Raw genomic sequence first — 14885 nt, 5'->3', positions numbered from 1 at the left:
GCTGATATGATTTTTCCCTTCATACTCCAATCTTATTTGACTTCTTCTGAGATACAAGATTTTTTTATTCACACTCCCATCTTATTTTCCTTCTTTTTTTATAAAAGATTTGTTATCAGTTGAAGTGATACACAGAAACTCTCTGTAACAAAAAATAACAGTACTTCAGAACAGAAAAAATATTGGAGACCCAGTCAACACCAATACTAACTTGAGCATAAAATGCCTGGAACTGTCAACTACATTAAATCAAGCTTCCATTAAAATGAAACATGAGCCTCTTAGTTGTTGTTGTTGTTGTTGTGGGGTTTAACGCCATTTTTCAGCACGATAGGCTATACATGGCGGCCAGTATTAATGGTGGAGGAAGAACCCGGAAAACCCCGGAAAGAACCACCGACCCACGAGAAGCTACTGGCAAGCTTTCTCACATGCCCACATTGGCTGGAGCCTCTTAGTGCTTTTGTTACTGATTTTAATTACATAATGTGTTTGATTTCCACAATAACAACTTTCATACAAACCACAGATGTCAGTATGGAAGTTATTATTAGAACCCAAAAAGTAAAAGTTCATAATAAAACTGAATATAATTAAACTGTCGTTGAGGGTTTCTATATAATCTGTAAAAGCATGCTAAAAGACACGATGAAACTTATCTTCATCTAGCCAAGAGTTTGTCTGTACTAAGAGTAAAGCTGTTAAATCCATTAACGTTTTTTCTCTATAGCCATATAAAAGACTGTTAATTTCATTCAAGCTTTAACAAAACAGCCATATAAAGGCTGTTAACTCCATTCAAGCTTTGTTGTTGTTGATGATGTGGGGTTTAATGCCATTTTTCAGCGCATGATAGGTTATACATGGTGGCCAGTATTAATGGTGGAAGTAGAACCCGGGAAAAACCCCAGAAAGAACCACTGACCCATGAGAAGCTACTGGCAAGCTTTCTCACATACCCACATTGGCTGAATCTGAGACTTGAACCAGCGCAGACAGAGGTGAGATGGCAGTGATCCATAACAGAGAGTGCTTGAGACCACTCGGCCACTCGGGGTCCCCCATTCAAGCTTTAACAAAACAGCCATATAAAAGGCTGTCATCATAAATGACATGATTTTAGATAGGAAACAAGGCACTGGAAAAAGTTTTGTGACATATGGAATTATCCTCCTGCTGGGTCAGGATGTAGGTTAGGCCATTTATGTACCTTCCTTCAAACAGCTTGAAAAAGTACTCTTGCTCTGATTTGTACACAATTTAATTCAATTATATTTTGTTGGAACTTTTTATATATCTTGAGATCAAGGAAGAAAACAACATCAACATATGAACATTAAATAGTCAGTCCCTGATTATCAGACCATAATTGAGTACACATTTCTTTATAGAGGTTATCAACGTATGATAATTAAATAGAAACAATATAATGTCAGGGCTGTTTTAAGATTAGCCAGTTTGGCTGTTTTTTTAAGAAAGGGTTGTTTTAAGATTAGCCAGTTTGGCTGTTTTTTTTTGAAAGGGTTGTTTTAAGATTAGCCAGTTTGGCTGGTTTTTTTTTAGAAAGGGTTGTTTTAAGATTAGCCAGTTTGGCTGTTTTTTTGAAAGGGTTGTTTTAAGATTAGCCAGTTTGGCTGGGTTTTTTGAAAGGGTTGTTTTAAAATTAGCCAGTTTGGCTGGGTTTTTTGAAAGGGTTGTTTTAAGATTAGCCAGTTTGGCTGGGTTTTTTGAAAGGGTTGTTTTAAGATTAGCCAGTTTTGTTTGAAAGTTGTCTTGTGATTTGAAAATTGTTTGCTGGCTTTACAGATTAAGGGTCATGGCAGGACTAGTAGAGATTTATTTTAATTCCTACAAAGGAAGCTGGTATCGGACAATAAATCTCAGAGCTGAACTGGCATGTTGCAATAGTATTTGATGCCAAATTTTCACAATAATTGTGGGCAATATTTTAAAATCCACATTCTCAAAATGTCTGCTGCAGATGATAACAGCATGCTGTTGTTGTTGTTGTTGTAGGGTTTAACGCCATTTTTCAGAACACGATAGGCTATACATGGCGGCCAGTATTAATGGTGGAGGAAGAACCCGGGAAAACCCCGGAAAGAACCACCGACCCACGAGAAGCTACTGGCAAACTTTCTCACATACCCACATTAGCCAAAGATAACAGCATGCAACTCTTCCACTGACATGACATCTGCATGCTTATATATATGATCTTTCTTTTACACATTTTTTAAATGTTCATCAGATACACTTAAAAATAAAAAATAAAAAATTAAACTATCTGATCATCTGTATTTTCCTATCAACATGATCCTGTTGCACAAGATAGATCCAACATTGTGTATATTATAAAGGATAACTACAGCTTCTCTAGAGAGACTGATTGCATTGTACCTCTGGTGGAGACCTGTATGTAAACATGACATCACAGCCATCTTTTCCTAAAGCAGCCATACTGTGGCAATCAGACCTACATAAAAGCTGATTTGTGACTATAATGTAGCAATCAGACCTACACAAAAGCTGACTTGTGACATAATGTAGCAATCAGACCTACATAAAAGCTGACTTGTGACTATGTAGCAATCAGACCTACATAAAAGCTGACTTGTGACATAATGTAGCAATCAGACCTACATAAAAGCTGACTTGTGACATAATGTAACAATCAGAACTGACTTGTGACTATAATGTGGCCATCAGAACTGACTTATGACTATAATGTGGCAATCAGAACCGACTTATGACTATGTGGCTATCAGACCTACATAAAAGCTGACTTGTGACTATGTAGCAATCAGACCTACATGAAAGCTGACTTGTGACATAATGTAGCAATCAGACCTACATAAAAGCTGACTTGTGACATAATGTAACAATCAGAACTGACTTGTGACTATAATGTGGCCATCAGAACTGATTTGTGACTATAATGTGGCAATCAGAACCGACTTATGACTATGTGGCTATCAGACCTACATAAAAGCTGACTTGTGACATAATGTAGCAATCAGACCTACATAAAAGCTGACTTGTGACATAATGTAGCAATCAGACCTACATAAAAGCTGACTTGTGACATAATGTAGCAATCAGACCTACATAAAAGCTGACTTGTGACTATGTAGCAATCTGACCTACATAAAAACTGACTTGTGACATAATGTAGCAATCAGACCTACATGAAAGCTGACTTGTGACATAATGTAGCAATCAGACCTACATAAAAGCTGACTTGTGACTATGTAGCAATCAGACCTACATAAAAGCTGACTTGTGACATAATGTAGCAATCAGACCTACATAAAAGCTGACTTGTGACTATGTAGCAATCAGACCTACATAAAAGCTGACTTCTGACATAATGTAACAATCAGAACTGACTTGTGACTATAATGTGGCCATCAGAACTGACTTGTGACTATAATGTGGCAATCAGAACTGACTTGTGACTATAATGTGGAACTTGTGACAGTATTGTGGCAATCAGAACTGACTTGTGGCTATAATGTGGCCATCAGAACTGACTTGTGACTATGTGGCAATCAGAACAGACTTGTGACTATAATGTGGAACTTGTGACATTATTGTGGCAATCAGAACTGACTTGTGACTCTAATGTGGTAATCAGAACTGAACAGAGGCTGACTATAATAGAGGTAAATATTGAAATTCACCATTTTCCAATTACCGTCTTGATTCAATTTATTCACAAGTTATTTATTTATGTGAATGATGAAAACACAAAGCAATGAACTTGGTCCATGACCAAGCACATCTTATACTCACTTTTCAAAAAGGCCTCATTTCTTTGCATTAACAACCTTCTAAATGTTATTCAGGCCATAAAATATCATTCAATTTTGCCAATGTTAGATGAAGGTAAATCCTTGGAATATTTATTTGGCTCAAAGAAGTAAACAATAGACTGTATCTAATAAAGGGGAAATAACCCTTGATAAAATCATAAGAAGCATAACTCCTATAACTGGAAAATTCCAGTGAGTATTGTGGTAATTTGGAATCCAGGAATATGCAAATTCATTGGTGTTGATCATTTATTCATTCCACTCATCAATTACTACTTTATACAATCCCCAATCCTCACCTCGTATCCATCCCCATTATAAAGCCTGTTCTACTCTGTTATTGTATAGGGCAAGGGTCGGCAACCTATTTTACATAGCATGCCACTTTTTTCTGATATAGCCAGACTTTACATTACAGGATATAGCGAGAATATACATTAAAAGATATAACCAAACTTTACATTAAACATACATGTTTTTTTTCCCCAAGATGAAGGGCATTTTCTTTCACTCCCACCATTCACTGAAATCTTCTATGTATTGTTAATATTTTAAAAATTCTGGAACAGACATTTTTCTTTTTTTTCATACTTTGCCTCCAATATTGTATATTTCCACTTACTGTGATCATGTGACTGTGAAATGGTGAGGAATTGCTAATCAAGTGACTGTGAAATGGTGAGGAATTGCTAATCGTGTAACTGTGAACTGGTGAGGAATCTCTAATCATGTGACTGTGAAGTGGTGAGGAATCGCTAAGCAATGTGACTGTGAAATGGTGAGCAATCGCTAATTTGACAGATAATAACCTAAAGCTGTGGATTATACATGTGTGATCAACAGTAGTTCAGAAAGGGTTGAAGATATTAATGGATTACTGTTGGATTTACTAAAGAGATTAAGCGCCATTATTATTACCAGGATTCTTTTGGTCAGTTTGGCTTTGGTACAAGACAGATTATATTATGTGTGATCAGAAGTAATTTGGAAAGGATTAAATATGTTTTTGGATTATGACTGGATTAGTCAGTACTAAAGATCTCAATAAAACAGGTTTGCTTGGCTTTAGTATTTCAAGTTTTTCAAGATATATAATCATGTATTTTCTCCCAATGTTAAAATACCAAAATTTAAATGACTGAACTATCACACAAAATGCAGTAATGGATGGGAAAAGGAATTTCAATGGTTAAAAAAATATTCAAAGAAAAAGGAATATGCATTCTGCCATTAATGGAAAGTTAATCTAAGCAAGAAGTTACCAAATTTAACCCAGACAGCTCCTATCTAATGATGCAAATTCAGGCATAGAAAACCTGGATCCAGAATCAATATATCATCTCCTAAATGGTTTTATGTTCCTAAATGTTGAGATCAACAATCACGATGACTGCCATCAAAACTCATGACCATATCTATCTTAAGGTGATCTATCTATATCATCACAGACTTTACATTACAAAACATAGCCACAATTTGCATTACAAGGTATAGCCAGACCACTACAAGATGTAGCCAGACTTTGCATTACATGTTACACCCAGACTTTACATTACAAAACATAGCCACACTTTGCATTACATGACCCAGATTTTACATTACAAGATACTGTCAGACTTTTATTACAAGATACAGCCAGACTTTACATTACAAGATAATGTCAGACTTTTATTACATGATACAGTCAGACCTTTATTACAAGATACAGCCAGACTTTACATTACAAGATACAGCCAGACTTTACATTACAAGATACAGACAGATTTTACATTACAAGATACTGTCAGACTTTTATTACAAGATACAGCCAGACTTTACATTACAAGATACAGCCAGACTTTACATTACAAGATACCATCAGACCTTTATTACAAGATACAGCCAGACTTTACATTACAAGATACAGCCAGACTTTACATTACAAGATACAGACAGATTTTACATTACAAGATACAGCCAGACTTTACATTACAAGATACAGCCAGACTTTACTTACAAGATACCATCAGACCTTTATTACAAGATACAGACAGATTTTACATTACAAGATACCATCAGACCTTTATTACAAGATACAGACAGATTTTACATTACAAGATACCATCAGACTTTTATTACAATATACAGCCAGACTTTACATTACAAGATACAGCCAGACTTTACATTACAAGATACAGACTTTACATTACAAGATACAGCCAGATTTTACATTACAAGATACCATCAGACCTTTATTACAAGATACCATCAGACCTTTATTACAAGATACAGCCAGACTTTACATTACAAGATACAGACAGATTTTACATTACAAGATACAGCCAGACTTTTATTACAATATACAGCCAGACTTTACATTACAAGATACAGCCAGACTTTACATTACAAGATACAGCCAGACTTTACTTACAAGATACCATCAGACCTTTATTACAAGATACAGCCAGACTTTACATTACAAGATACAGCCAGACTTTACATTACAAGATACAGACAGATTTTACATTACAAGATACTGTCAGACTTTTATTACAAGATACAGACTTTACATTACATATCTCTATATTTAATAAAGGAAAGATAACATAAATTGAAAGAAAAATATTCAGAAACAAATGTCACAGGAATGGATTGAGAATTCTTTTAAAGTGGGTTAGAATGTTTGGCAGACATAAGCACCCACACTCACATCCATCTCCATATGAACAGGCATACAGAGACACCCATATTCTTCTCCACATATATACATATACTGAGTCACATTCATCTCCTTATATACACATATACTGAGTCACATTCATCTCCATATATACACATATACTGAGCCACATTCATCTCCATATATACATATATACAGAGTCACATTCATCTCCTTATATACAGTCGACTCCACTTAACTACACATCGGTTAACTGCACACTCCGGATAACTGCACGTAGTCATGCCAGTCCCGTTTTTTCCCAATGCTTTTCAATGGGAACAAACTTCGGATAACTGCACTTCGCTTAAATGCACACTCCAGATAATAGCACGATAAATGTTCTGCCCGTGGCACATTGTTCATTACAATTTTACTCCGGTTAACTGCACAATGTATAATCAGGATCAGTTATTGCCAGTCCACTGCTGTAGCTGTAGCGCTTCAAATAAGCTGACAATTAAACCGGTAAATGCGACTTTGTAAATGATTGACATGTAAAGGACGCCATAGGTGGTAGACACATGTATATTCCTGCCCACCAGGGAGCAATAGCTGGGAACAATTATATGTTGCAATAGATGACTGTCTTCAGAAAAATGGTGAAATCGACAACTCAACCATCATTGTAGCTCTTAGAGAGACAAAACAAGAAGAAAATGACGAAAGAAGTGATGACAATGATGCAGTAGATGACCAGGTTTCATCTAAAGTCACAATTCAGTCACTCCAGAATTTACGCAGATTCATGGAACAGACAGAATGTGAGCTGTTTGAACCGTTTTACAAAATAGAGTCAGCAATTCACCAACTTATTAGTAAAACTTGTGTGCAGACATCAGTTGCCGATTTCTTTTGGAAATCGTAAATTTCATTGTGTTTGATTTAACAATATGACATTAGTGCTGTTCATTGTAGACTCTTGTTTCATTTAAGTAAACATTGAAAGAGTGGATTCAAACCATCTTTATACGTTATTCTTCACCTATATTCATGCTGTGCTGATCTAAAGCTGCACTGTACCGTACTTCGGTTAACTGCACACTCCGTTCAACTGCACAGTCTCGTGACGGGCCCGAGGCTGTGCAGTTAACCGGAGTCGACTGTACACATATACTGAGTCACATTCATCTCCATATATACACATACCAAGACACCCACATTCATCTCCATATAAACACATATACTGAGCCACATTCATCTCCATATATACAGATATACTGAGCCACATTCATCTCCATATATACACATATACTGAGTCACATTCATCTCCATATATACACATACTGGACACACATGTTCATCTCCATATATACAGATATACTGAGACACTCACATTCATTTCCATATATACACATATACTGAGACACCCACATTCATCTCCATATATACACATACTGGACACACATGTTCATCTCCATATATACAGATATACTGAGACACTCACATTCATTTCCATATATACACATATACTGAGACACCCCCATTCATCTCCATATATACACATACTGGACACACATGTTCATCTCCATATATACAGATATACTGAGACACCCACATTCATCTCCATATATACACATATAATGAGTCACCCACATTCATCTCCATATAAACACATACAGAGACACATTCATCTCCATATATACAGGTATACTGAGACACCCACATTCATCTCCATACATGTATATACAGATATACTGAGTCACATTCATCTCCATATATACACATATACTGAGTCACATTCATCTCCATATAAACACATATGCCGAGACACATTCGTCTCCATATAAACACATATACAGAGACACATTCATCTCCATATACTGAGATACCCACATTCATCACCATATATGTACATATACTGTGTAAAAGTGTTGAATTTTGAATTGTATTGAACCTTAATGTTGAATGCATTGAGCATTAAAATTTTATCCCATTTAAGCCAGAAAAGTCTTTGTGAAGGGTCACTTCTACTTTTCTCCCCCATGTCAATGTTAAAACTTGAAAGGCTAGCATTTATGACTCAATGAGATTCGACCAGGGATTTCAACGCTGTCCTGAGAAAGTAACATTTGAGCTACCAACCATAGCCACTTGATAGGAACCCATGTCAATTAGTCTTTTTCAAAGGGATATTGATATGCAACGTAGTTCACAGATTCTAGTCGGTCTAAAATCTGGTGAAAGAAATGATTATCTGGACATAAGTTAGGAACCACTGCTTACAATTGGCCAGAGTAAATTAAGGCATACACTTTAGAAGTAATATGAATTCAAAGTGATGACCTTGGTTGAAATTCTTTAGTCTTAAAATGCCTGAGAGAGAGAGTAGTTTGACACCAAAGATGCCTAAAATTAATAGTGCTTTTCCTGTTAAACAAGAAAAGGGGACCAGGTGGCTGTCTTGTAAGAAAAGACAGGGTTTAGTGCTAGGATGCACAATTTCTGAAAGAGAACAGCATTAAGGTAAGCAATTTTAATTTTCCACATAATTTTCTATTTTTGATTGTTTGTTTTGTGCAAAGGTGTTTGATATGACTAGGATCCATATTATGTATCGTTTATTCAATTTCATGGAAATCTGTTGATGCTAGAGTTGTTATGCCATTTATCTCTTTAATTTTACAGTTACTAGTTAATTGATAGTATTGATGATTGCATGCTATCCAAATTTTCATATGTGTAGGATTTCATAGGGTTATATGAAATAATTTTATTTGTCTGTTAGGATGATACTGATTATCATGAGTTAACGATAATCACATATTTATATCTGATTTTGTAATGTTTAAATAATCTTGTAAGTTTGGGATTTCTGTGAGCTAGAATGTTTCTGAATTTTATGCAATAGTAATCAAGCATGTGGTAACATAGATAAAGAGATACAGTAATGTTGGATATACCGCTCATGTGTTAATATATGGCAGGTCACTGTGAAGCAAGGGTGATGTTCTATCGGATTAAATTAGAATTTATGCAGTGTGGATAGCTATTATGCTTCTGGGTAATGTAAATGAGTGAATTTATTTACATGTAGAAAGTGGTACATATAGAGATTTAGGGACAATTTTGTTCTGCAAGGAACAGCTTTCTGGGGAGAGATGGGACAGTCCAAAGACGGAAGTCCAAAAAAGGAGTGATGAGTTCAGAATAAAGGACATGGAAGTCCAGGAAGGGGTAGAGCATAGAAAGTAGGAAGGCTCAAGGAAACAGGAAGACATTGACACATGGTCAAGGAAGGAAGGTGATGCAATCAGTCGTGGACATTGCACTCTTTTCACCACTTATTATTGTGATGAAATAAATCCAAATTAGACACGCTATCAAATTCTGTTGACATAACTTAAGTTGAATTGGAATTGCTGCTGTTAATTTGTTTTGATTACATTTGTTATTTTTCTTGTCTAAGGGGGTTTGTATTGCATTATTTCTTCCCAATAGTCTTGCTCAGTTAGTTCTCTGTTGAAATTCTACCTTTCCACTCCCACTGGGCTATAATATCAAGGTAGGTCATCCTCAAGATAACGCCAGCCAAAACAAATTAACCACACCTCTTACTAAGTGGGTGACGTTACATACTGAGACACCCACATTCATCTCCATATATAGACATATATTGAGACACCCAAATTCATCTCCATATATATATACATACATTGACACCCACCTGGACAGACCGAGGTCAGCTGCTATGGAGTGTTCCTGGATAAAGTACTTTATTCAAATTACCTTGGAGTTAAATAATCATTGATGAGCTTATATGCCATGAAATACCGACCAACCAACCAATTTGTTGTTGTTGCTGTCAGAGTCAAGACTGACTTACTATTAAATCAGTTCTTTCTTGACAGATTTCAATTAAACTTTTCATGCTTTTCACTTACTAGTGACACTGACATGTTACTAATGACATTGACATGTACTATTGACACTGACATGTACTACTGATATTGACATGTTACTAACTGTACAGTACCAGACTAAATCTAATCCCCAACATTGCCCTGACCTCTCCCCTCTCTGCAACCCTTACACATAAACAACAATGGCTACAGAGTTCTGTTTAATGTGATAGGAGAATAATCACTCTAATTGGGTGTATGTCTTGCTGATAACAAAGGATTTGTTTTCAATATAAAAACCATTTTTCTCTGCCCCTCCCTTCAAGGGATTTGACACAAGGAATAAACAAACCTAGCAAGAGCAATAAAATGAAAATTCATTTAAAGTATCCCATAAAACATTTTTGATTTTTAAGGTCTACATGTTTTGCTTCCTCTCAATGGAGTGAAACATTTTCAAATGAAATAGCATACAGGCACCTTGGCAAAATTTATTACAACATTGAAATTTGTCCAAAAGAGGGATAAGGAAAATGAAAAATGAAATCAAAAAGCGAATTAAAAATATTTGTATGTTTGTCAACACTGTAGACCAAAATAATAATTGTTGCAAAAATGAAAAAAAAAGGAACATTTTGAAAAAAATCAATGCAATGGCATGAAGATATGTTCAAGTAATCTCAAATGTTTATTTGCTAAACTAATCTACTGGTGACAAGGTATTTGTCAACACAAGCCAGAAAGTTTAAAAATCTGTATAAAAATTTAAAAAAAAAAAACAGCTACAGTGGGCTGGAAATCTAATCATGTCATATGCATATTAACACATAGCCAATTTCATTTATCTTCCTTACACAATTTATGCATGATCACACAGAGATTTCATTCATAAAATGAACAAATCAGTTTAAAGTAACCAAAAGCTGATTGAGTCTTTGACCTCCTCATGCTATATAAATGCTGAATTATGTTCTTTGGACATCCTCGTGGTATCTAACTATTGAGTTCTGGTCTTTGGTCCTCCTCATAGTATCTAAATATTGAATTCTGGTCTTTGGACCTCCTCATGGTATCCAAATATTGAATTCTGGTCTTTGGACCTCCTCATGGTATCTAAATATTTAATTCTGGTCTTTGGAACTCCTCATGGTATCTAACTATTGAATTCTGGTCTTTGGACCTCCTCAGTTGGTATCTATATATTGAATTTGGGTCTTTAGACCTCCACATGGTATCAAAAGAATGAATTCTGGTCTTTAGACCTCCTCATTGAATCTAACTATTGAATTTTGTTCTTTGGACCTCCTGATGGTATCTAACTATTGAATTTGGTCTTTGGACTTCCTCATTGTATCTAAATATTCAATTCTGGTCTTTGGACCTCCTCATGGATGTATGATTAACCAAATAAAGTGAATAATTATCATGCAAAGTTAAAGGGGAAAAATGTCTAAAAATGACAGCCATTAATGAAATAATCGGTTCTCAACTCCTATATAACCTGTATGATTTTTACTATTATTTTCCACACAAGGCAAATATAATGAAAGGCATTCATGTACTCATTTTCCAGTGTACTTTTCATGAAAGTGCTTGTTATACTGAACTTGACGTAATTGTGATGCATGCAAAATAAGTATTATAAAAACCTGACTTGTCACATACCTCAATAAAAAGAACACCTATTCATTAGGAACATTTACATCTCCATTTTCTTAATATCTTATAATTATGAACCTACATATATATCTGTGTGGTAAAGGTAGCCCAATGTGCCCTGTTAAAAGTAACTAATGGAGGCAAGATTTTGACTTATGGAGTCAAGGTTCTGACTAATGGAGACATGGTTTGGACCAATGCAGGCAAGGTTTTGACTAATGGAAGCAATTGGAGGCAAGGTTTGGACTGATTTTGATTAATGGAGGTAGGTTTGAACTAATGGAGGCAAAGTTTTGACTGGTAGAGGCATGCTTTTGAGTAATGAACGCAAGTTCCTTTTACTAATAGGGGCATGATTTTGACTAATGGAGGCAAGGTTTTGACTAATGGAGGCAAGGTTTTGACTAATGGAGGCAAGAATTTTGCCATGAAATGCATTCATCGATCATGTTCTATCTCAGATCTTGGACTGCAGTTTGTATAAAAAATATTTGAGTCAACTTTGTCATTTTTGCCTGCATCTATGTTTTTGCATGACCTTTTGTGAATTTTCATGATATGAATGCTATTTATGTTTTGTACCTTGGTGTACGTTTGCCTTTGTTTGAAAGGTTTTTACAAACATGTTTTGCACAGATATATATATATAATCTCTCTCTCTCTCTATATATATATACACACACACACACACACATAGCAGACCTGTCCATACATGCTACACTTTTACAGCAACTATATTATCCTATTATCCTATCAGACAGGATTCACATAAACCTTCTAACATGATATTAAAAAATTCCTCAATAGGTTTCACTAGTCATTTCATTTTACAGGAGATGACACTAGCTAAATGTCCACACCACTTCAAACTGAATATAAAAACACTGTTAGAACTCCATTAGTTTTACAAATTAGTTTTACAAATATTTGAAACAATTTCTAAATCAACAAAACAACAGGTGTCAATGCAGAAGACTCATAAATCAATATTTATTTTGGCCATACCATATAACAATGCAAGGTTTACAGATAAATGTGATCAAGTACAATCATGTTTTCAATTGAATTTTCCACCCCTGCAGTTATGTAGAAGATAAACAGCTATTAGATAGCATACGGGGAATCTTATCAAACAGACCACAGAGACGACGTAAACCATTGTAATAATTCATATTTTGTGACACAACTAAGCTATCTGGATGCCTGAAATATTGCTGATGAAACTTACAATTTTTAATGTTTGCAAACCAAGTTTCTTTCAGGAATCATTTCTCTTTGCTTTGTTTTTATTTGAAAATCAGTATCTTTGTAACCATCACTCACTCAATATGAGAATGGCATTTACCCCTAACCAAAATCTCAACAATTGGAACAATGTATAAATGTACTGTACAGGACCTATTGCCCAAAACATATAGTTACTGTAAAGAGCCTGTCAAAATTTGCCAAGAAGCCATGCAAATGTTAAATATAAGACAACAAATTTCCACTTAAAAAACAAACAGAAAAAGGCCATTAAATTGAGTACCATCAAATGGACAAAATACAATGTTCAAAGTGCCATTAAAATGAACAAAAACCGATTCCTGTTTGACAATGACTTTTAACTTTTCAATCACATACGCAAACAATACTGAGAAAGCTAATGTGAAGATTACATCCTCACACTAAGGACTTCATCAGCAGACTGCTTTAATCTCTACTGACTCTTATCATCACTCGATGGAATGGTGAGCGATGTTAACAGATGGTCCCAGATATGTTGTAGGTTGTAACGGCCCATGTCCCTGTTCAGCATCAGTTTGTGCAAACAGATGTAGATCAGTTCTTTAACCACCTGCTCGAACCAGGCTTCTTCTCAATCTAGGATTTTGACTGAGTTCCAAGTTACAGTATTGACAGGGCAAACATTGTGGATGTGCCGTGATACTTCAGATGAGCTTGAACTTGGTCTTCTATGTTCATTAAACCTCGCTTTCAATGTCCTTTCTGTTTCCCCAATATAGTATTGATGGCACCAACATTAACTCTGTCCTTCACACTTAATGTGATAGATAGGTCCACAAATATTTTTATTATCAGGCTTATCCTTTGGGTTACAACCTGCCGCATATCTGGGACAATCTGTTAACACTGCTCACCATTCCAATGAGTGATGTTAACAGGCAGTAGAGATTAAATCAATCTGCTTATGAAGCCCTTAGCGTGAGGATGAAAGAGATCATCAGAAACTTCCTCAATCCTGAAGGAAAGAGGAAGAAGCAAAAGGTCTGGTTTCAGTTGCACATCTGAGATCTATTCCGAAATGAAAATGATCTTCTTGGACTGTGAGCCAGATGGTTTTTAACAGAATTCCAGAGGTAAAAGGCAGTAGACTTCTTTTGACTGCCTTAGTAAAGACCAGACCTCGTCCTCATCATCCAACTGAGAGGGAGTAGTGGGCTTGGTATGAGGCATCAGTGGCACTGCTTCTACTTCAAACTAATTGGAGTCCACGAGGAAAGAGATGACATCATAAGCATCATTGTCTAACATGCTCTTAACCAGGAATTGGCTGGGCATCACTATGTTGTGGAGAGGACATACGAACACTCTGCATCAAGTCAACCAATTTAGTGTGATAAGTTGTTGTCACCGTGCTGTAAATTTTAGAGTGGAAATGAGATCATCTGCCTGCCCTAGATGCTGTGGCACATCTATTCTTCCTGGTAGATGTGAGATGGTGAGATGCTGATGGAAGAACATTAGCCATATCATCACATCTACTATATGGTCTAGTAGTACATAAGAGTAAACAGGACAAATGACCCTGCTGTGAATGGCTCTGCATACCATAATAAATAGTTGGGACAGCAAGAAAGCAGGGGAACT

General features: G+C 35.7%; 1 protein-coding gene across 8 annotated transcripts in view; it reads right to left on the bottom strand.

Moving 5' to 3' along the window:
* LOC149776646 (RNA-binding motif, single-stranded-interacting protein 2-like) overlaps nucleotides 1-14885 on the bottom strand; it is a 437315-nt gene that overhangs the window by 378700 nt on the left and 43730 nt on the right. The gene's annotated exons all lie outside the window — the stretch shown is intronic.

The sequence above is a fragment of the Sinohyriopsis cumingii genome, chromosome 18, assembly GCF_028554795.1.
Source record: "Sinohyriopsis cumingii isolate HCF-2022 chromosome 18, ASM2855479v2, whole genome shotgun sequence".
In the NCBI taxonomy this organism is placed as follows: Eukaryota; Metazoa; Mollusca; class Bivalvia; order Unionida; family Unionidae; genus Sinohyriopsis; species Sinohyriopsis cumingii.
Note: the sequence above shows the minus strand (reverse complement) of the source record. Positions and strands in the feature narration are given on the sequence as shown.